Source organism: Callithrix jacchus, chromosome 8, assembly GCF_049354715.1.
Source record: "Callithrix jacchus isolate 240 chromosome 8, calJac240_pri, whole genome shotgun sequence".
Taxonomy (NCBI): Eukaryota; Metazoa; Chordata; class Mammalia; order Primates; family Cebidae; genus Callithrix; species Callithrix jacchus.
Window position 1 is genome coordinate 131028538 of NC_133509.1, and position 23197 is coordinate 131051734.

The 23197-nt window shown below is 49.6% G+C and overlaps 1 protein-coding gene across 2 annotated transcripts in view; it reads left to right on the forward strand.

The window, feature by feature from the left end:
• The window catches only part of BDKRB2 (bradykinin receptor B2), a 36969-nt gene that overhangs the window by 776 nt on the left and 12996 nt on the right, over positions 1–23197 (forward strand). The gene's annotated exons all lie outside the window — the stretch shown is intronic.

A 23197-nucleotide genomic window follows, 5' to 3' on the forward strand; every position in this document is an offset into this window, starting at 1 on the left:
TCTGCATCCAGCCCGGGTTGGAGTTCCAGCTCTGCTCTCACCCTGTGGGTGATGTTGTTGGGCAAATCATTCTGTCCCTGTCTCCTGAGCCATAAAGAAGACCTGGCAGTTCCTCTTTATGCAAAGATAGTGGTGGGCTCTTGCCGGTGCGGTACCACGCATGTCATAGGCGCTAAATAAATGGCAGCCGTGATTCGAGTTGCTTCCGCAGCCTGGGTGGGGGTGGGCAGCGGGTGTTGCTGTTCCGGGCAGGTCAGAATGTGCCTCACTGAGTCACAGGCCGCCTGTGGCTCCCCAGCCTGCAGGAAGTGGCAGCCCTGGCCCAGGTGTGGGGTGATGGGGGGCTCCCGGGTCAACCCCACCTCTTATTCCATTTCTGAGTTGGAGAAGGGCTTAGGTGGTGGGGGGACAGGTGAGCGACCTCAGAGGACATTGCTAACGGTTGCTGCCTGGGGTGCTGTGTCCTTCGGGCCCTGGGAGCAGCAAGAGACATTCCACAGCTGTGAGTTCCATGAGCTTGGAGGAAGCATTTGCTGCTTCCCTGCTTGGGGTGGGAGCATGGGAGAGCCAGGAGAAGGCGTCTTTGGGTGAAAAAGAGGAAGCATGCATGCTGCTCCCACATACATGCAGGACCCCAGGCCTCATCCCAGCTCTCCCTGCAACCCTGCACTACAAGCCTCTCACTGCACAGATGAGGAAACTGAGTCTCAGAGCGGGGACACAATCTCAGCCAACCCTTCACTCAGTGTCCCGGGAAATGCCTCAACCTCTTTGGGGTTCAGTCTCTTTAGGATTCCCTCCCTTGCAAACAGGTGGAGGATCCCATGGCTGGGCCTGCACACAGGGTCTGAGGTCTTTGAATCTGGTCGTTGCCTGCCTGTGGGACCCAACAGTGAAAATATTAGTTTGGTGCAAAAGTCATTGTGGTTCTTGCCATTAGAAGTAATGCCAAAGACCGCAATGACTTTTGCACCAAGCTAATAGCTGCGCCTTATGGTCTCTGCTAACATAGTGACTGACTTAGTAACAAGCTTGGGGACTCTAGAGGTAACATGGGGGTGGCCCCCTCACCTGTGCTGCTTGTGGTCAGGGAGGAGCCCACCTGGGCAGGGCAGGGGATCCCTGCAGGCTTGCCCGATGTCATAGTCCATTTGAGCTGCTATAAAGAAGGGGGATTTACTGAAAAGCAGACATTTATTGCTCACAGTGTTGTAGGCTGGGAAGCCCAACATGAAGGCACTGGCAGATTCCATGTCTGGTGAGGATCTAGTCCTCATAGATGGCACCTTCTATGCGTCCTCATATGGTGGAAGGGGTGAACATGCCCTCCCAGGCCTCTTTGAAAGAGCACCAATCCCATTCACAAGGAGGGGGACTTCATGATCTAATCACCTCCCAAAAGCCTCACCTCTTGATATCACCTCCTTGGGGATTAAGTCTCAACAGCTGAATTTTGGAGAGACACAAGCATTCAGATCACAGTACCGGAGGACTCTGGTTTTCCGAATGAAAGCAGAGGCCTCGTTTACCCACTCACAGTGGCCTCCTTTGCACTAAAACAATGCCTAGTCCAACAAGGCTCAGTGTCTGCTGAAATGCTGAATAGTTAAATGATAAATAAATATTGCTCACATAACAGACAATAAGAAAGCACACAGAGCCTATTACTAAGTAAACGAAGTCGCTCTGAAAAGGCATGTGCTGTATGATTTCAACTATAGGTGACATGCTGGAAAAAGGCAAAACTATGCAGAGAGTAAACAACAACAAAAAAAAAACAGTGGTTGCCAGGAGTTGGCGAGGGGTGGTAGTGGGGCAGGGAGAACTGGAGGAGCCCAGAGGGCTTTTGGGGCAGTGAGACTTCTGTGTGGTACTATACTGGTAGATGCATATCATTATGCATTTGTCCAAACCCACAGAATGTCCATCTCCAAGAGTGAACCCTGAGGAAAACTGTGGACTTTGGGTGATGATGACGTGTCAATGCAGGTTCATCAATTACAACGAATGGACTGCTCTTGTCGGGGATGTCAGTAATGGGAGGGACTATGCATGTGTGAACACCGGGGATGTGGTATGTCTCCACACTTTCTCCTGAACTTTGCTGGGAATCTAAAATTGCTCTTTTAAAAAAAAAGAGGCACACAGAGCAGGTCTGCCTGTTGCTTTGAGGATTCAGAAGGCACTTAGGACAACTGCAGTACTTCAGGGTCATGAGTTAAACAATCAGACCTGCCAAGACTTGAGGCCCCAGATGCATCACTTCTGACATCCACTCAGTCCAGGGATCCCCTGCCCCATGAATATCCATCTTAGTGTGCATGCCTCCAGGAATGGGGAGCTCACTACTTTGCAAGGCAGCCCATTCCATCTCGGGAAAGTTCTACTGTTTAAAAGCTCTTCCTTCAGCTGTCCCCCACTGAGCAATGGGGGTTGGTGCCATTCTAGTCCTATTGCTTCTCTCTAAGCTAAACAATCACAGCTACTAAATATACCTCCATGAAAAGTGTTAAATCCTCAATTCCTCCTCTGACCCCCTCTGGTTTTCCTGGAGACCTAAGGCTTTGCTTCCCCAAAACACCCACCCCAGGGTTGCTTTCTAGAACGAACCAAAGGCATGAAGTATTTCGTTGACTCTCATCACAATGGGCTCTCTGGGATTCTGGAGGCTAGAAACGTGTACCTCCCCTTCCCCACACACATTCCAAAAAGGTCATCACAGCATAATGCAGGCTGGAACAAACACACCTTTGGGTCTGAATTCCAACCATGTCACTTACTGACGAGGAAAGTTCTCTGAGCCTCAGTTTCTTCTCCTGTACAATGGGGATCATCAGTCTATCTTTGAGGACCACTGGGAGGCTTATCTCTGATTGTACTGATGTGGTGAAAGGGGGTGCCAGGCATACTGCAGGTGCTCAGGTACCAGAGGGACGGTCTACGGAGGCAGGAGCGGGGACCTGGGACAGTCACAGAGGTTGCATTTGCTTTGCAGTAAGGCCACAACCACTCGAGCATGTCCAGAAAAAAGCCCCCTCTGACATGCACACGCTCCTGTGTCCAGGCGATGCATCTGTGTGTAGTGACGGCAAGAGTCCTTCTCATGCCTCTCTTCAGGGCTCATACTGTAGATTTACTCCGGCCTGTCCCATCCCATCTACTGCCAACCCTCTGAGCCTCTCTGATCTGTGCCACTGGTGAAGGGCAGTGGCAAGGCACAGAGAACTGGCCCCGCTGAGCAACATCTGGAAATCAGCAGTGCCTGCAGGGACGTCCGTGGGGTGCTGTGAACTGTGAAGTGCCAGGCTCCAGCACAGCCCCGTAGCTTCTGTGGTCATTGTCATGGTCGTGAGGTTGCTTCTCCTCTTCTCTGCGGGTTTCCTAAGTGGTCACACTCCAGTGGCAGGGGCAGTCTGCTGGAGAAAGACCAAACTTTGTTGTATATGAGAATCACCTGCAGGCTGGTCACCCATGCAGGTGCTGCAGCCCTGCTCTGGAGACTGCGATTTGAGGTCTGGGTACTGTTAACCAAAATAAGGGACTGTGGCAAGTCTCAATCAATTGAGGTTTATTGAGTTGATAAACCTCAATCAACACATATGGAGAGTTTGAGGGTGCACCTGGGAAAAACATGAGCCACAAAAAATGTGTGTGGCCTATGCTCTCCAAAGAGCTTTTCACGAGGCTTAGTGTTGTAAATCAAAGAGAAACTGACTGAGGCGGGTCTCCATCATTTTTGAAGTTTATTTTGTCAAGGTTAAAGGCATACCCAGGAAAAAGGGACACCAAACCACAGGAAACATCTCTGGCCCATGCTTATTCCAAAGAGGGAGCTTCCCTATTTAAAGGGAAAAGGGCAGGCAGTAGGGGAAAGAGAGAAGAGAAAGAGGGGGAAGGGAGCTAAAAGAGGCAAGCAGTTGCACTCCTTTGAGCCTTTTGATTAACTTCACTGCCTCAAAGTGGAGAAAGCATGTAGGGAGCGGGTGAGGCAGAAGGAGGACTGATCTCATCTCGTCCTTGCCTTATTTTGTGCGGTGCTTGGAAAGATCAGCACCATCAGTGAGAATCTGACAGACGTGAGTGTGAGGAGCGAGGCTTGGATTGCGGACCTCTAGTTACAATTGCTGTGTCCTTGTTTTATGTTAAGATTCACGTCTTGAAAGGTTTCGCCCAGCAAAGAACGATTTGTGGGGCCAGTCATGGGGATATGTCCGAGGCCTTTTCCTTTCTGTGGCGGTCTGGCTAAGGTCTAAGGTTGTGAGATAACAGCTGTCATTTAGAAGAAGGGTGATAATGTTGCTTGATGCAGTCTCAGGCTTAACTTTCCCTGTGGCATAAAGAGTTTGGGGGTCTCAAGATTTCTGTTTCTCTTTACAGAGCCCAAGAACTTGCTAATATCTCAGGATTTCCAAACAGGTGGGCTACACTGTGAAACAAGCTACCTTAGCAACTGATCTGCCCTGGACCCAAAAGCCACTCTGCTCAGGCCCTTCCTCCTAGTCCCACCAGCCTAGAGACTTGGGGTTCCCAAACCTGTTCCTCACTCTGTCACCTGCGCTCAAATGCCAGTTGCCTTGGGAAAGGACAGAATCCCTCCTTGCTCCAAACTATTAGCAAATTGCACATCTCCACGAAGATTTAAATTGACAGATTGTTAAATGCGCACAGGTCACAGCCAGCTCCCTTCAAGGTAGATTTGGGCCCAAATATTTCAGCAAGTGTCAGGCTGTGCCCTTCCTCCCCTACTATACAGGAAGACGCTTGAGGGAAAAGACCAGGCCTCTCCCCCAGCCCCTAGCACCCAGGCTAATGCTTGGCACATGCTGTGCTCTAAGAGTTCAGGAGTCACTCCCTGACCACAGAGGGAGGCTCTCTGGAGTCCTCCCGGAGCCTCGGCGATTGCACCTCATACATGCACAGCTGCACCTGGGCACGTCACCCCCACTCTGGAGCCACTGGCCAGTTAGCAAAGTGAGAGGTGAGAGAAGGGACCTCTTGGGTCTTCTTTGAACAGAAAGATCCAGAAAGCAATGGCTAGAACACAAGGGCACAGCAGGGGAGGCAGGAAAGGGCCTGCACACCTGACACAGGTATGCTTACACATGGGCTAGGGTCTGCATGCAGATGAGGAGTCGGTGCTGATCATTGCTGATAACCAAAAATAGTGAAAGATAATGGGGGACTCCTCAAATGAACGGTAACTTGGGCACATTAGGGAGATGGACTTGCATAAGGATGGTTTCTCTCTCCACCCACTTCCCTTCTCCCTCCTCCTCCTGCTCCTCCTCTTTGGGAAGCCAGGTACAGGGATTGAATCCCACCCCACTCCTCCCCTGCTGTGTGAACTAGGGCAAGTGATGTGGTCTCTGGGATCCTTCATTCCTTCAGCTGTAAATAATAGTAAATTTGGAAACTACTTACAAAAACTGGGAACTCCCTGTGGAGGTCCATGTAAAACAGGGCAGCCCTGCTCTGAAACACCTTGATGCCATTGAAAAACGAGGTGGGTCGACAGATTGCTAAATGCAAGAAAGTGAGGACACGGCAGTCGGTGCATTTGGGATGCTTCTGCAGGTGTCCTTACACACAGATACGTGCACATCTGCTCCTGAAAGCTCAGAAAATGTCTGGAAAGCCACAGGAGACACTAGTGAGCCTGGCTGTCTCTGGGGGCGACAGGCAGGGACAGGACCTGGAGGGAGACTTAAGCCTCACTCTCTTTCGTTCTCTGAAATGTTACCAGGAGGATGCAGATCTCTTTGCAAAAAAGCTAAATATAGAAAGCAAAACAAACTTGAAGAGAAATAAAAAGGAGGCAAAACCCTGCCACATTTCCCTCTCCATGGCCTGGGTCTGTCCTATATCTCTCTGTCTCTGGGTGGAAGAAGAGAGCCTGAAGAGAATGGAACAATGGACACATTTGTGCCTGCACCGAGGAGCCAGCGCAGCAAGGAGGGGTCCTTAGTCATTCTGTGACTATTTGAGGAAGCACATTCACTGAGCAACTACCTGCGGCTGGCTCTGTGCTGGGCACTAGGCCTGATGCCGGGGACTGGCGTCAGTCTCTCCTCACCCAAACTCAGATCCTGGATTGGGAAGAGGGATATTTTCTGAAAAAAAAAATTACGTGATTAGCCCGGGCGCAGTGGTTCACACCTGTAATCCCAGAACTTTAGAAGGCCTAGGTGGGCGGATCACAAGATCAGGAGTTCAAGACCAGCCTGGCCAACATAGTGAAGCCCATCACTACTGAAAATACAAAAATTAGCTGAGCGTGGTGGCAGGTGCCTGTAGTGTCAGCTACTCGGGAGGCTGAGGCAGGAGAATCACTTGAACCCAGGAGGCAGAGGTTGCAGTGAGATGAGATTGCACCACTGCTCTCCAGCCTGGGTGACAGACCAAGGCTCTATCTCCCAAAAAAAAAAAAAATTACCTGATTAAACATTTCTGTCAAATGAGAAATTAATCACATTTAATAATTCAAGAAAGGGAAGAGATGTCATAGAAAAGATTATTGTGATTAACAAAGCCAGTTAAAGTCTAAGGTTATGACTGATAAGTTGATTGTAATGTGATTATAAAACTTCATAGCGTTTAGAAAGGCTGGTGGAATAGAAAAGGCAATTTGGTGACAATCTGGAACTAAAATTTCATGTTCTTTCAACTACATCTGAAAGTGAGAGGGGAAAGGGAGGGGAGAATAAGATGTGTGCTAAAGTTTTTATATTATCATTAAGAATTGCAATTTTTCTATTCTTGATGCTAATAAATGAATACAGGTTCTAATGTGATTGTCAAAATTTTAAATATTTAAGCCATTAGAAGAGTAGAAACAGAACATATTGCAGTGCACCCTGCAAAGAATTTACACCATCCTGGAATTTTTACTTCAAGGAATATTTACAGAAATTGATCATGTTCTAAGCCCTAAAGAAAAACTCAATATAGTCCCAGATATGGAACTCTTGCAGGCTGCATTACCTGACCATATCATAAAAATTAACACCAAATATAAACACTAAAAATGAACAAACTACTTGAAAATTTTAGAAAGCACTGTTTCCCAAAAGGAAGGCCATCAAAGAGACAAATAATCAAAACTGAAATTGTAGCTATTTGAGAAGTGATTAGCTACAGGAACACTGCTTACCAAACTTACAGGATGCAGCCAAAGCCATAGGCAGAGGAGATCCATACCTTTAAATTTTTAAATTATTAAACCAAAAAGATTGCAAATAAATACATGTTCAATTTAATAAACTAGATAATTATTGATTTTTAAAAAGTAGAAGAAAGCAAAGAATTACAAAAACAAAATGACAAGTTTCACATCCATAGGCCACCTAAGAAAAAACCAAGAGCTGACTCTTTGAAGAGCAGAGAGGAGAAGGGAAATCCCAGAAAGTGCTATGTGCTAGGCAGAGAATCAGAATAAGTTGATGGACAGAGATCCGTGGGTGGCTGTTCACTTGGGCAGTGAAGAGTAGTCTGCAGCCGAAGTTGGGCACAGCAGTGCAGGTTTTATTGAGGGAATGCCCGGAAAGCAAGATTTGCCTGAGTAGGAGTTTCCATCAGCACCCCCGGAAAGACCTCCTTTCCACCCTGGCCCCAGTTCTTTAATGGGTTTTGCTAAGGATCCTGTGTCTCTGAACAGCGGGTGCCTCCGCCGTAGAAAGGTAGGATAGCAGGAGCTAACACCCTCTCCCCCATTTCATGGTCCCTACCTGGGATTCTACCATCTCTGCTTCATACCCATTATAGGAGCTCAGTCCGGGCCCACAACCCAAGCAGGCTCACAGATGTGCTAGCCATTTTGCCACCAGTATTTTTTTTAAAGTCAGTATTTAGAAATTGGCACCAACTGACCCGATTGTCCAACAACCCTGGGTTAGGTTACTATGCCAGTTACTTGTAGAGTAACCCAGGGCAGGTCACTGACCTCTCTGAGCCTCTCTTTTCTCATCTGTATCAGGATAAAGACTACTGCTGTGCCAACACAATAGGACTGTGTATGAAAGTGCCCACACTGTGCCCAGACTCAGAAAGCTGATTTATTCCTTACTCCCTTAACCATTCACTGAGAGACTGCTCAGGGCTCCCCCCAGCTCAGAGATCTTTCCCCAAAAGGAGCTGAGAGCCTGGTGGGAGAGACAGGCAGGGACTCAATGGTTCTAATACAGCTCTCTGAATCTGTGACTCCAAGTCCCATACCCAGAGGACCCTGGGACAGTCACATTGATGGTTTGTCCCTGAGCCTTCAGCATCAGGAGCCATGTGGCAGGATCTCCACTCTTCTCCTTCCTGGGCCTCCATCTGGACCACCCTGACACACACACACACACACACACACACACACACACACACACACATACAAGCTGCCTCTCTGCTGCCTACATGTCCCCACACCAGCTTATGACACATCTACAATGTCCGATGTGTCATTGTGGGCAGTCAGGTTTCAAGTTGGTGGACCTAGACCCAGGCAAAGTAGAGGGTCTGCCTAAGTGAGGGAGGGGGTGCAGTGGAAAGAAAGGGCAGGGGAGACTGCCCAGTGCCCTGGACGTGTGTCTGAGCCCTTGACACCACCAAATAATCACAAGTATCCTCCCTGCTAAACTTGCCAAGTAGGTATTGTGTCTCCACTTGACAGTTGGGAAAATGGTCCCTAGAGGGGAGACAGAGTTAGTTAGAGAAATGGCTGGCCCTGGAGCCTGGCCTGGGTCTTCCCATCACATCTTTCCTCCCTGTATAAGCAAAGGCCTAGAGGCAGGAACTCCTACAGCTGCTCAGTCAGGGCCAGGGAGACCAGCCGGGCTGCAGAGCAGGGAGGGGGCAGGAAGTGAAGGAGGAGCTGGAGTGGAGAGGTGGGTAGGAGCCTGAGTCCTTGGCCTGGGCCTCCCTGTGGTAGGCAGTGATCCAAAGCCCCAGCCAGAGCCCTCTGCCCTGTGACGGGGCGTCCTGCTTGTCCCCTCACTCCCTGCCCTCCAGTCCTCCCCACTGCCCATGTTTTCCAGGAGGATGAGTAGCAGCCACGGGGACTTCCCTTGCAAGTGGCCTGGGCCATATCTTCTGGGAGTGTTTGGATTGTGGCTTCTGTGGCTGACACCACAGTCCAAACAGGAGGTGAGGGCCCCCAGGGCCATCACTTGACAGAACCATCTGTAGATTTGGGGAAAAGTGGAGTGGAACTGTCATTCCTGAGATAAGAGGGGAACCAACAGGGATGCATCCTGAGTGCCAGGAATGATCACACTGGATCCTCACAACAGCCCTCCTGCCGGTGACAATGCTCTTTATCCCACAAGCGGGGACCAGGCTCCGACACGAGGCCACACACTTAGAGTACCGCCCTTAGTAACCAGCAGAGCTGGGATTTGAACACCCCTGGTGAGACTCCCTCATCCAGGCTCCTTCCTTTCATAGCAGGTTTCCCTCACGTGCCAGAGTCGGGATGGCCTCAGGGGAGAGCCAGGGAAGCCCCCAAATCCCCAAATGTGGTTTGAGTTCCAGTCCCTCCTCTCTCTGGCCTCCAAATCCTGGCCTATGCAATGGAGCCTTGCCCGGCTCACGGGCTGTGAAAAGGGGTGAGACGAGGCACTGTCCTCTAAATACCTCTGACAGCACTTTTGAGTGGAAAAGAGAAAAAGGAAATACTATAGGCATCCAGATTGACTGGAGGTTGGGGAGTTGGCGGGGGCGGGGACAGGCAATCCATCAAGCAAGAAAAATCAGGCTGGGTTCAGGCCTCTCTGCAGCAGCAAATGCATCAGAGCCACCAGGGGAGCTGCTGTAGACCCGGGAGAGAAGCATGTGTGATGCTGACTGGTTCTTCACAAGAGAAGGCAGCAGAAAGACAGGCTCAAATGTGGGAGGGCACCACAAAAATGCCATGCCTGCAGCTTCATGAAAAATCACTCAAAACATAACCCAGCCGGCAGAGATGTGAGTCAAAGAGAAGGCTGGAGGCTGGGGAAGGGTTTGTCTCTGTCCCCGTCCTTTGTTTCACTGGGGCACCAAATTATGGAACCAGGCTGCCTTTTGTGAGAACGAGTGGATTTTGCAGCCCGGGAGGAAATCCCATCTTCCAGAGCTTCTCTCCACTGGCTCCCAGCTGCTGGATTTTTTCCAGGTTATTAGAAACCCACTGACTACCTGCTGAGGAAGGGTGGTTGGGTGCTCTGGGAAGTCATTGAACGAACAGTCCATAAATAGTTTAAACATCTCACTTTAAATTCAAACATGATTGAGCATTTCTTTACTAGTTTGTATGTAAGCAAAGCCTTTTCTTTAAGCACAAATTGGCTGATTATCTTTCTTACATAAATAAACCCATAATTTATTCCAAACACTTGGCTTATTTAAATATTCTTATTACCAGCCAGGTGCGGTGGCTCACGCCTGTTATCCCAGCATTTTGAGGAGGCTGAAGCAGGCAGATCACATGAGGTCAGGAGTTTGAGACTAGCCTGACCAACATGGTGAAATCCTGTCTCTACTGAAAATACAAAAATTAGCCAGGCATGGTGGCGCATGCCTATAATTCTAGCTACTCAGGAGGCTGAGGCAGGAGAATCTCATGCAGCTGGGAAGCAGAGGTTGCAGTGAGCCAAGATCACGCCACTGCACTCCAAGCCTGAGTGACAGAGCAAGACTCCGTCTCAAGAAAAAAACAAACTCTTATTACCAAAGCAATATATGTTCTTCATAGAAAACTTGCATACCACTACAAAGAATAAAGAAAACCCAGAGGCAACCTGTGATCCCTCGCTGGAAGACAACCACCACCAGTAATAATTCGGTGTTTTGTCTTCTTAACTATTGTATGGTTGTATAAACAGCTTGGTTACCCAGATTTTTGTTCCTTTAACATGTTATTAGAAATATTCTCTCAATTTTGGTGAACCCTAAGGAGCATCCTTTTCTCATGTCTGCTGGATGCATATGGAAGAGATAGAAAACTGTGTGGGTACCAGTTCCCTCATCCTAAACATTAGGCTGTTCCCTGTGTCCCTCTTCCACATGATGAGGAGCATCTCTGTGCATAAAGCTTTTCCTGTCCTTTTGATTATTTTCAAAAATGCCAAACAAAAAAGGCGGAAGTAATTATTAAAGGTTCTGGATTTGCTTCACTGAATTATCCAAAAAGTAAATTAACTAGAGACAGGTTTGGGAGCCAGTAAATCCTCTCCTCCTGCCTGACCCTATTCAGGGAAGACACTGGAAGCTGCCATCTGCCTTCCTCCCTCAGTCTGTACTTGCAAACTACAGGCGCTTTTGAAGGAAGCAGGAGTAGATAGCAAAGGTGGATCCTTGGAGACAGAGGAGCTGGCATCTTATCAGTTGCAAACTCTTATTAATAGTCATCCCTAACATGAATCGAGCACCTACCAATAATCAGTCCCATCTTACTGATGAGGAAACCGAGTACCAATAATCAATCCATCTTACAGATAAGGAAACTGAGGCTCAGAAAGGTTAAGGACCCTGCAGTATGCACAGACACAGAGCTGTGACTCCCATTCTCCCTGTGTCAGCTCCTGCGGAGAGCAAGTCGGGGGGGTGAGTCACTGTGGCATGCCCTCTGCCAGGCACAGGCCTGCGGATCAGATTCACAGGGGCCAAGCAGAGCATTTGGGAATATTTTGTTTATGGCTCCAAAAATGAAATAGCGAGGAAAGCAGGCAAGCATCCTCATGGGTGTCAGAATCCTCCTCAATCTCACTCAGGAAGTGGGGATTTTCCACCCTTGGTAGCAGCAGAAATGACAAACCCCAGAGCCCTCCATATAGCCTGTGTCTCCGTCAGGGTCTGCAAAGGCCTCGCTGCCCCGGGCCAGGTTGCAAGACCCCTCCTACCAACAGAGCTACAGTCACAGTTCCTGGAGGGTGGGCATTTACATAACAGGGAACAGAATTCTTCTGTTCCTCCCAGCTCCCTGCAAGTAGGCCAGGCATGGTAGCACATGCCCGCAAATACGGCTTATTGGGAGACGAAGGTAGGAGGGTTGCTTGAGTCCAGGAGTTTGAGACAAGCCTGGATGACATCTCATATCTACAAAAAATTTAAAAATTAGCCAGCTGTGGTGGCACGAGCCTGTGGTCCCAGTTGCTTGGGACAATGAGGTGGGAGAATCACTTGAACCCAAAAGGCTGAGGCTACAGTGAGTTATAATTGCACCACCACACTCCAGCCTGGGCAACAGAGCAAGATCCTGTTTCAACAAAAGAAAAAAGAAAAAAAGAGGAAGAAGAAAGAAAAGGAAGAGAAGAAAGAGGAAGGAGAAGGAGGAGAAATAGAATAATTGCACCACTGCACTGCAGCCTGAGCAACAGAGCAAGACCTTGTTTCAACAAAAGAAAAAGAAGAAAAAAGAGGACGAAGAAACAAGAGGAGGAGGTGGAGGAGGAGGAGGAGGAGGAAGAAGAAGAAGCAGAAGAAGAAGAAGGGGAGGGGGAGGAGGAGGAGGGAGGAGAAGGAAGAGGAAGGAGAAGGAGAAGGAGAGGAGAAGGAGGAAGAGGAGGAGAAGAAGAAGGGGAGGAGGAGGAGGAAGGAGGGGAGGAGGAGGAGGAAGGAGGGGAGGAGGAGGAAGGAGGGGAGGAGAAGGAGGAAGGAGGAGGAGGAAGAGGGGAAGGGGAAGAGAAAGGAGGAGGAAAGGGGGAAGTGGGGGAAGGGGGGAGGAGGAGGAGGACGAGGAGGAGGAGGAGGAAGGAGAAGGAGAAGAAGATCCTACAGCACTGTAGGAGGATGAAGGGAAAATCAAGCCCATGTGTCTGATATACTATCGGCACCTCCAGTAGCCTCACATCCTACAAATGGAAAGTGTTTATCTTGAACGAGGAAGGCCAAGGAGTGAGGGGCTGTGGCATCGAGTGGGGCACCTATACATAGTCCTAGGGCTTAAATCTATAGAATTTAAGAAATCTTTGTCCAAACTCACCAGAAACATTTCCTAGAGTTTACTTGAATACCTTTAGTGACAGGGAATTCACTACTGCTGAAGGCAACTCAGCTCAGCAAACATTCACTGACCACCCAAGCTTCCCAGGAGCAGAGATTCAGAGAAGCAAACACCCTGTTCTGTGCTCAAGGGACTGAAGGTGTGTGACAGTCGGGTTGGTATGAAGGAAAAGGACAGCATGTCCTTTTCTATGTGCATGCGTGTGCAAATACCGACACTGCAATATGTATTCATAGGAAGTCCTACAACGGTGAGGCCCACCTGGCACCAGAATGAACAGATTTAAGAAAGCCAGTCGTCACAGACTGTCACAGCTGGAAGATTTTACAAAATAACTTATCTTATCACCTTCGTTTGCCCTAGAGATGGGGAACCTAAGGCCCAATGAGCAAAAGCCACCTGCTCAAAGGCACATCGTTGAGTCTAATAATAATAATAGCAACAGCAACACTGGAGGCAACTGCCCTGGATGGACACTGGCTCCATGCCAGTCCCCGGGCTAGGCGTCTGGTGGCACTAGCTCATTTCACCATCATGACAACTGGGTCCCCATTTTGCAGATGAGGAAGCCCAGGTTCAGAGAGGTGAAGTGGGGAGCTGGAGGTCTATCCCAAAGCTTGCTGTCACCTCCTCCCTCTCCCAGTACTGCCAGCCCCAGGCTGACCTTTGACCAGCCAGGGCACCTGTCTTGGGAGCCCCAAAGCAGGGACAGACCAAGCACCCAGGAAGCTCCCAGGCTCTGAGAAGCTGCTGAGTGACCAAAAATCAGGCAGAGATCCCTAAGCCCCTTCTGAGCCCCAGTCTCTGGCTCCTCCAGCCAGGTCTGTCTTACACACTTGCCCACAATCAACCCAGCTCTCTCGCTTCTTTTCATCTCTCTGGTGGTTTTGTATGTGAGGTCTCTCTGGTCCCCACTTAGGAGACTGTGAGCTGGGAACAATTACTTCCCTTGCCTGAGTCTCTGTCTCTTCATCTGAAAATGGGCATAACAAGATCCTCCAAGACAATTGTGAGGCTCAGGGAAAGGACTGTCATGCAAACCCACCATGGCATGAGCTCTGAGTGCAGTGCCTACTGCCGCTAAACAATGAGCGCCGCTGTGGGACTGGGAAGGGGCGGGAGCAGGGTTGAGATGCTCGAGCATGACTTCGGACAGGTCACCTCCCTCTCAGAGCTTTAGTTTCCTTTCCTGTTAAGTAAAGTTTGGACTAAAAATCTCTAAATGGTGAGATTCTTTCAACTTCGTTGGCTCTAGCGTGTCTGTGCTGCTTGATGGTTTACGAAGCGCTTTTGCCCTGAAGACCCCCTAAGTGCTAATTCTACCGCATTCCCATCCACTTAATAGTGGGATGACCTTAGCCAGGGCTCTTTACCTAAACTTCCATAAGTCCCTCATTGGAATTTGAGCCTCTTTTGTCTTTTTAAAATTAGGGCAGTCCTACTGGCCCCACCCATCTTACAGGACAAGGGAAGCCCAAGGACAGTAGAGATTTCTGAGCCCTGTCCCTGCTCTGCCACTGCCTCACTGAGGCCGAGTTTCCCCATCTGCAAAATGAGGACATAAAAACCCATCTAGAGCTGGGCGCAGTGGCTCATGCCTGTAATCCCAGCACTTTGGGAAGCTGAGGCGGGTGGATCACTTGAGGACAAGAGTTCGAGACCAGCCCGGCCAACATGATGAAACCCCGTCTCTCCTAAAAATACAAAAATTTGGCAGGCATGGTAGCTCATGCCTTTATCCCAGCTACTAGGGAAGTTGAGGCAGGAGAATTGCTTGAACCCAAGGGATGGAGGTTACAGTGAGCCAAGATCGCACCACTGCACTCTAGCCTGGTGACAGAGCTAGACTCCGTCTAAAAATAAATAAATAAATAAAATAAAACCATAAAAACCATCTAGAGTGTTGTGGGGATTAAATGAGTTAATATCTGTGAAGTGCTTAGAACAGAGCTGGCATGGCCAGGCACGGTGGCTCACGCCTATAATTGCAGCACTTTAGAAAGCCGAGTCGGGTGGATTACTTGAGCCCAGGAGTTCAAGACCAGCCTGGCCAACATGGCAAGACCCCATCTCCACTAAAAAACCAAACGTTAGCAAAGCATGGCAGCATGCTCCTGTGATCCTAGCTACTCGGGGGGCTGAGGCCCGAGAATCACTTGAACCAGGAGGCAGAAGATGCAGTGAGCCAAGATCACACCACTGCACTCCAGCCTGGATGACAGAACAAGACTCTGTCTCAAAAAAAAAGAACCAAGCCCCCCAAAAAAGAGAATAGAACTGGCACATTGCAGATGATACATGCATTTGCTGTCAGTATCAGCATCAGCATCATGACTTGTTTTGTCCTTCCCACAAGTATTTCCTGAGTCCCTGTCATAGCCCAGGGCCGGTGCTGAGCAGTGGGGATACAGTGGGGAGAAGACAGAAGGTTTAGTGTGCTGTTTCCATATGGTATGCTGACAGCCATGTTAGGAGCACTGGGGCCAGGGGCGCCCTCTACAGCGCCTGGGAAGGCCTTCTAGAGAAGCGACATCAAGCTGGTTCTGAAGGATGATTAGGCATTGGAAGGGCTCTTGCCCTTTGTGGAGGGGGAGAGGGAGGGAGTCAGGGAGGTGGTCCTGGGACTGTGGTGGCCAACCAGGCCCGGGGCCAGTTGTTACACTGGACTTGAAATTGGCCACTGCAAAGAGTATTTATACCATGGAAATGTGCAAATGCTACAGTCAGGGCATTTCTTTCCAGAGAGCCAGTTGTTAACCATTTACCAGCATACCACAGCCTGTCTCCTCTGTCAGCTCAGAGAAGCCCCCCGCTTGTCCAGAAGTCCCCAGGGGCGTAGCGCAGAGCAGTAGGAGCCCAAGTACCAGGTCCCAGTCCCCACCCCTCCCCTGTGAGTTATAAGGCCCCGGGCAAGTCCGAGGAAACCCCGGGGGTATTTACTTTAAAAGTGTCAATCTGGAGTCTACACCACGCCAGGGCTCTCAAAGGTGAATGAGGCATGAGGTTATCCCTCGAGCAGCTCAGGAGAAGCTGGAGGAGGTGTTTTAGGCACGAGCTTGTCCACACCACGACACATAGACCCCAGTCTTGCTAGCTGTGCCTCTGTTCACCCATATGATCTGCGATGATCATATTAGTCCCTGCATTGCAGGCGTTTACCTGTAATGTGGAAACTATATAAATGAAATGACGACATGTTGCAGGCACTTTGCACATTGTCACAGTGCTCCCAATCACCTGTTCCAGGGACGTCATCCTTATTCACCAAGAGGTTAAGTCACCTGCCCTAGGTCATCAGCCCGTGGAGGCAAAGCCAAGAAATGTCCCAAGTCCGTCCGACGCCTGAGTTCGGGCGTGACCTGAATACTATACTCTTGCTTGGGGCTGGGGGTCCGGCGTTTCCTGTCTTCTCTTCTCCAGTCTCGAGAGATTCTGGGCCCATTTTCCTGCAGATCAACTCTAAGGACTATGCTTCCCTCCCACTCCTTTCTAGAAAAGGCATAGCATTGGCAGAACCAGGAGCTCTGGAATTCTGAAGGTTGACTCAGTTCCAAGGGGCTCCACCTCCCGAACGGACCTGGACAGAGGACAAAGGTCGCATGGCTAGGGTGAGGCTTTGATGTGGGCAAGACTGTGAACAGGACTGACAGGTCAGGGCCAGGACCCAGGATCTTCAGAAGCCACAGGGAGCAAGGCAGGGAGCCACCTCCTTTGTGCCACACCCAGTGAAGGGGAACTTGCTAAGACAGATTTGTTCTGCCCATCTCCAAAAGAGCCTTTGGATGCCAATGGGTGAGGAGCTGAACCTCTGCAAATTCAGTGTGCTGATCCCATTGCCTCTGCTTGCATGCTTCTCAGGATGGGGAGCTCACTGCTTCCCCCTCTTTAAGGACATCATGGTTGTACAATGGTCTCCAGCATCATCTGTTACAACCCCTCATTCTCCCAATAAGCAAATTAAAGCCCAGAGATGCCAAGGCATTTACTCAAGGGCACACCTGGTCCTGGGCCTATGACTCCCAGGCAATACTCCTTTGCAATATACCTCTTTGCTATATAGTCTCAGACAAGGGAGGGATCTCAGCTGGCTGAGAAGTCAGGGAAGGCTTCTTAGAGGAGGTGAGAGGCGGCCCTTGAAGGATGGCATTAAGATGTTGCTTGATATCCTAGTTTTTTTGCCCTGCCCACCATGTCTGGCCTGTGCTGCTGTGTCACACTGAATGGAGTAAAATGAAGGAAGGAAGGAAGGGATGAAAGGGGCAGGAAATCCACTCCCAGGAGCCGAAAGGGCAACAGTATAGGTCCCTTCAGAACCCAGGGTGTGTTGTGGGAAGCCCTAAGACCCCAGATATTACCCTGGGCAGATAGGGATAAAATTCCATCTGTCCCAAATTCTATGTTCTTCCCTGTTCCTCTGGCCTGCTTGCTGGGCAGCGACCAAACCAGTTTAGGATTCCTTTTTCTCTGCATGGCGTTCTCTGTTTACTATGTCTCCTCCCCCTTGTTTTGTATACCGAGCTAGGTGGGAAGAAGGTCACAGCCCAGGCTTACACATGGTGGAGGAAGGGGCCAGCAGCTGGTGAGGCAGAGACCCCGCCCACCACCCGCCCATCCCGCCCCAGTGTGACCTGTGCTATTCCTGGGACACTGGAGACCGCCAGGGGGCCAGAGAGGCTTCGGGAGAAACAGCCTTCCTGGGCACACCCAGTATAGCTCACTTCTGAGCCTGAACTGTTCCTTAGGAATTGCTTTTCTGGGAAACACACTCTCCTCCAGACCTTTAGCCTTCCTTTATATGTGGTTGTTGGTTTTGCTTTCTGGTGAGTGTTTCTATTTTTTCCTGGTATATATTCACGGCATATAGGAAAGTGGAATGAGGGCATCATGAGCACCACGCAAAGGCCACTGCTCTGAACCTTTGATGTCAGCTCCCCACTCTCTACCCCCATTACCCCTCTGCCTCGGCCTGGGGTGAGATCTTGGTTTAGATAATCAGGCAATATTAACACACCACCCTGCCTTCCACCTGCGATGGGGCACTATAGGATGATTTTAAAAAGCAAAGTGGCTAAATACCAATATTCTAGGACCTGGGTTCTGCCAAACTGGCTGTGTGTCCTGGTAGAATGCCTACCCTCTGCCTCTGGACCTCCATGCCAACCCTCTGCCTCTGGACCTCCATGCCCATCTCTGTAACAGGAGGGGTCCTGATAAATAATGTCCAAGAGCCCTTGCCACACTACTACTCCAGGATTCCATACAGTTAACTTGCAAAGAATTCCAAAGGTGAAAGAAAGAAGGAGGGGGGAATATGTCCAGTCTAATAATCCTATGCTCAAATCAGAGGGCCCCTTGGGGAGTGTCCCCCAAGGCTACAGCCCTGGCCCCAGACTATGAGCCCCTCTAACCTGGGTCCAACCTCTAGAAGCCACTCCAGCAAGAGATAAACAAAGCCTGGCTCTTCCTCCAGGCTGGCACTGCCTTGCTGTGTGGCTATAGAAATCATATCACGTCTCAGGGCCTCAGTTTTCCCCTCTGCAAAAGAGAGGGTGAGGTAGGTTGGGCATTTTCTTCTTAAGTACCAGGACGCTTTCCTCCAATAAAATTGTGATAGAAACCAGCTATCACACAGAGAGAAAGGAAATACTGGCATTTCTGGAGTGTTTGAAGCTTGTGAAGCATTGTTTAAGGGATTTGCCATTATGAACATACTTTGTGCTCATATCAACCCCACAAAGTAGGTGCTATTATTATCCCATTTGACAGATGGAGAAATTGAGGCCCTGAGGAGTTAAGCCACTTGTCCAAGGTAAAGTGTGGGAGCTGGGCTTCTGATACGGAGTGGACCTCAGTCATGAAACCACAAGACTTGTATAGTTCCAACCCACTGGGGACATCTCCGGGCTGCTCTTCCAACATTCATGCATGTACGCATGTGTGTACACACACAAACACGAGTGTGCACACAAACACATACATGCACATACAAACACATGTGCACGTACACACTGACACGCATGTGCACACACACAGACACGCACATGCACACACAAAAACGCAAGCATACACGCACACTGTGGCTGTTTCTCTGCAGACTGCTGGTCAAACTCGGCTCAAGCCCCAAATCAAAGGTGGCTGCAAGATTGCCAGATTTATGGAGACGGGAAACTCTGCATCATCAACCTGTCTCAGGGACAGAACACCCATCAGAGCCCTGGGGGAGACAAGAGCCACAGGGGTTGCAGGGCGTTGGGGGGCTGTCAATTTTGCTGACCTATGCTACTGACTCCCCAGTAGCCCCCAACTGCTGCAGCCCGCTGAACCCAGGTCCAAGCTGCCCCCTGCACAGAGCTTGTTCCTTGGAGGGCCATAAGCCAAAGCATCGTCTCCAGGATGGCCAGTCCTGTTGTAACCGGGTAGTGTACCCAGCTCCCAGAGCTCGTAGGTTCTTGGCCTCTCTAACTCCGAAGAATGGGGAAAGGGGCCCGGAGGTGTGGTGAGTTTACCGTTGGAATAAAATCGTGGACCCAGAGAGTTTTGCGGAAAAGTGATTTATTAGACAGAGAGAGAGAAAAAGAGAGCAGCTCCCACGCTGTTGTGGGTGGGGAACACAGAGCGGGAAATAAAAGCTTAGGTAGGAGCAGCTGAAGTTTTAATCTTTGAGTTATTCCCTCCATTCATGTTCTCATCCAATGAGAGGAGTTCTTTCAAACTTCCTCTGGAGTGATTGGTCTTTGCCTCTGATACCGGATTGGATACTTATTCTACAACCCTGAGTTACAGAGCGACCCCACCCCCCCCACCCCCCCACACACACACTCAGAGCTTTCAGCAGGAATTTGGGACAAAAGAGCCCCACCTGGCTTTCCCTACCTGACCCTCACCTGGAAAAACCACACAAAGAACTTTACATTGGAAACCCCTCTGGTCTCGGGATGGAGCTGGGAAATTCCTACATTTGAAACCCCTCCCCTAGCGGACCTGGGAAGAGAAGTTTCTTTAACACAGACCCTCACTGTGAACCCGCTCAATCCCTCACTGTTCCTTGGGGCCTGCCCTGGGAGATGGGAGAGTTCCCTGGATCTCTTCTTGGGACTTGTGACAGGGGTGTGGCTCACTTGTTCAAATCCCTTGTGGGAGGGGAGGGAAGCATGCAGGCAAGTAGATGCTGGGGCTGGGGCAAGTGCTTTTGGGCTCTGGCCCAATGGTACCGTCTAGGGGTGTGTTACAATTAATGCTTTTTTAGCAGTTGCCATCCACAGATGACTGTTAACCAACTCAGTGGAGGGTCAGGGCGACAGCCTTTTACACCCTGCCCTCTAGGGGTGTGTTACAATTAATGCTTGTTAGCAGTTGCCATCCACGAATGACTGTTAATCAACTCAGTGGAGGATCAGGGCGACAACCTTTTACACCCTGCCCTCTTGGTTCCCAGGTCCTTGTCCAGCATCCAGGAAGAATCAGGTCACATGGACTTGAAAGATGGTGAATGCAGAGGTTTTATTGAGTGATGGAGGTGGCTGTCAGTGGGATGAGGAGCTGGAAAGGGGATGGAGTGGGAAGGTAATCTTCCAGATGGCTGAACTCTTCACCAACTGTCCAGCTGCCTCTTCCACATTCAGACACTTCTCTTCTTTACTCCTTCTCTGCCATGCTGCTCTGCTCCTCTGCCAATGGAATTTGGGGTTTTTATGGGTACATGATGGGGCACATGGCAGGCCAGGGTGGTTTTGGAAAAAGCAATATTCAGGCAGGAAAACAGGAATGTGAAGTTCTCATTTAGGGCCATGGAACCAGGCTTGTTGATGGGCTCTTTGCCAGAGAACTGTCCTCCCCTACCCAGTATTTCCCTGCCTCCTGTCCATATCACCTGCACCAAGAACCTCGCTGGGTGAGAGCCAGTCCAGAGCCAGAGAAAGGACTTGACACTTGGGCCCAGGCAGACCCAGGCTTGGATCCTGGCCCTGCCTCTGATGAGCAAGGTGACCTGAATTCTCAGGTTGCCTGGCTGCCTCTGCTTTCCCAACTGAAACATGGGAATAGTGATGCATCAGCCACTCAGTGCAGTGTTGAGGATGGAAGAGGTGGACACACTGTAAGCTCCATTTCCCTTTGCATCCACCCAGCAACTATGTCTGCTGGGGAGAAGAGGAGAAATAAGGATCACACCCTGCCCTCTATCAGTCACTCAACAACCATAATATATTAACCACCTACTATGTGTCAGGCACTTTATAGAGAAATGAAATAACAACACAAGCAGCTCAAAACTGTGCCCTGTGATAAGCGTTGTAGAAGCAGGAGGCAGGTTGAGGTAGAAGAGAACCTCCTGCTTGAAGGGGGATGACAGAACCAATAGGAGACACAGATTAAGAGATGCATTGCAAGGAATTGGCTTACGTGATTGTAGGGATGATTAGGCAAGTCAGAAATCCCTTGAGAAAGCTGCCAGGAAGGGCAGGCCACAACATTCAGCCTTGGACAGAAGCTCCTGCCTGCAAGCCGAATTTCTTCTTCTTCCAGGAAACCTCAGATCTGCTCTGAAGTCCTTTCAACTGATTGAATCAGGGCCATGCAGGGAGTCGAGGACAAGCTTCCTTAGTGAAAGCCTGCTGGCTGTGGACTGTCACCACACAGATAAACTGCTTTACAGCAACACGGAGATTAGCGTGGGATGGAGTCACCGGGGCCTGTCGTCCAGCCAGGCAGACCCACAGACTCACTGCAGCAGAGCATCTAGAGGAGGCCAAGGAGGGTTAGTGATGGAATCAGGCAGGGCACTCGGGCGGGGGGCAGCCCCAGCAAAGGCTCCCGGGTGAGATTGCAGAAGAAATCCTTGGAGATCGGGGAATACAGCAACATCGCTGTGGCACTGTGAAATAAAGTAAAATTTAAAAGGATTGGAATAAAAGAACAGTTTAATAAACAAAAATAAACAAACACAATGCATTTTTTGAAGGCTCCATTACAAGAGCCATGGAGCAACATGGGAACATTCCTGTGATAAGATGTTTCACATTAAACCACAGCCACAGAACATGGTTGGATGTGCTATACATAAAGCACTGTGTCCAGGGATGGAACCCTGGGAGATTTTCATATCAGTTTTAAATGCTTTTTGTTATATATATATATATATATATTTTTTTTTTTTAGACGAATCTTGCTCTGTTGCCCAGGTTGTAGTGCAATGGCATGATCTCAGCTCACTGCAACCTCCACCTACCGGGTTCAAGAGATTCTCACATCTCAGCCTCCCGAGTAGCTGGGATTATAGGCACCTGCCATTGTGCCCAGCTAATTTTTGTATTTTTAGTAGAGACAAGGTTTTACCATCATGGCCAGGCTGGTCTTGAACTCCTGACCTCAGGTGATCCGCCTGCCTCAGCCTCAAAGTGCTGGGATTACAGGCATGAGTCACTGTGCCCGGCCTAGTTATGGTCTTTTTTTTTTTTTTTAAGAGAGAGATTTTCTTTTTTTAAGAGGAAGGAGTGGTGTTAGGATGTCAGATGAAATTGCTCCTTTATTAAAACTGAAAACCCCAATGTGGGGAAGAAATAAAACACACTGCCCAGAATAATCTAACCACAGTGAGCAGAAAAAATGGGTCAAGAATAAAATAAGCCCAGGAGATCTGAGGGTGAGCACAGCCAGGCGGGCAGGCCTCCTCCTCCCCTGCACACAGATAGCAGGGTGGGTGAGGGGCTCTGCTTCTCCAGGTTCCCCCACATCCCCCCTGAAAATGTTTCCAGAACATTTCAGGCCCAGAAAGTGTCCAAATGCTGGAAGGACCCACATGTATATGTCTGGGATTGAATCAGATCTTCTGACTCAGTTCTGTTTGGGAGTTCTGAGAATAGTAGTCACTTCCCAGAACCCCATCCTCCCCCTACAGACAGCTTTGGCCTTCTTTTCAGGAAAGAAAAGAAAAGGGACCCCTGGAAACCCTGCTGAGGGTCACACATCTCCTGCTGTTGAGGCTGATAGGGTTTATGAGGCGCCATGGCCCCCTTCCACCACCCACTGCCTGCTGTGGCCTGAGGCTTACCTTCACCGCTGTCTATAAACAGCATCTCAGTAACCACATCAATCAGCTTTTAGAGGAAAACATTTATTCTGCGGAGGTGTCAGGGAAAGGATTCAGGAGACCTTGGTTCTTTCTAGCTCTGGCCTTGACACTGACTTCCTGGGTGGTCTAAAGGATTTCACTTAGGCACAAAGCAAACGTTGTTCGTTGTT